Source organism: Gossypium arboreum, chromosome 8 (assembly GCF_025698485.1).
Source record: "Gossypium arboreum isolate Shixiya-1 chromosome 8, ASM2569848v2, whole genome shotgun sequence".
Lineage (NCBI taxonomy): Eukaryota > Viridiplantae > Streptophyta > Magnoliopsida > Malvales > Malvaceae > Gossypium > Gossypium arboreum.
The window spans coordinates 112,724,852-112,726,132 of NC_069077.1; positions in this window are offsets into that span (position 1 = coordinate 112,724,852).

Here is a 1,281-nt window from a genome sequence, read left to right on the forward strand (position 1 = left end):
TAGACTACACCAGTACACTCCGGCTATGCACTTTAGTTCCAAAACATTACCACACTTAACTTGATTGTTTTCAATACAGTCTATAGATAGATTGGAAAAATGCGTCAATCCAATACTTAGCCACACGATCATGAGACCCAGTCTCAATCTCTAGTGAAACCAGTGTCTCCCTAATTTCAACATTAAGCACATGGCTAGATGACATAAACCCAGCTCAAGAACCTCTATGTCCTCCACCGCGGCTCTTATACCTTTTCCACGAGTACCTCTGGTGCTCACTATCAAATTGCGTTTTATCTTATTAACAATTTTATGTAAATCAATTCACAGTTCCAGTGTTTATTAACAAATGGTTTATGGAGACAATATCAAAACCATAAATTTTTATTTTCGTACTACACAGTGTCTATCAGTGTCTACCAGTGTTTACCAGTTTTACTACAGTTTCAATATACACTACTAAAGGGTTTGCAGTACAGTATACTACCAATAGTAATCTTAGTGATCATACCTAAGGCAGCTTCAGTCAACATCAAAATACAGTTTTCAGAGAGAACTTACAGGATCGACGCGGAGACTTGGTGTACCACTCTTTCAATAAAACATTTCCAAATTATATCAATCACTTTAAACCATTTGAAACAATTCTGTTAAAATTTCCATGTCTTTGCAAAAGCCCAAAACCACAACCAAGGTTTGCAACCTGGCTTTGATACCAGTAAATGTAACACCCCAAACCTGGCTTGGGCTTTATGGCTGAATTTGGCGATGTCACATTGAAGTGATTTTAGCAAAGTGAAAAGTCATTGAGAAAACTATTCTCTATTTAATCTCATTGTGTGATCTTAAATATGAATTAAAAATGTGTCGTTCATATCAAATATTTCGTCCCAATCAAAAGGTATTTGATTAAAAATCGTTATTCATTTTCAAAATCACTTTATTACGGAAGCTTTTTAAAACAGTTGCGTACTTGCGTTTCCTTTGTAAAAACATTGTTACTTTTGAAAATTCGAGTTTTCCTATCACTAGCAGATATAATAAAAATAAATAAAACCCAAAATTAATGGTTAAAAATTTAAAGAGGCCTTGTTACATAGCAAATACCCAAATTAAATTACTTATAAATTAAAAATCAAGTAAGAAAGCAAGTACAGTTGTGTGGCCACCATTAAGTCCCTCACAGCACCGATCCGCCTAAGGCTTGGGATTACCTATATAGTTAAAATAGATGGGTGAGTTTACGAAAACTCAGTGTGTAATCCCATATAAGAAAACAGT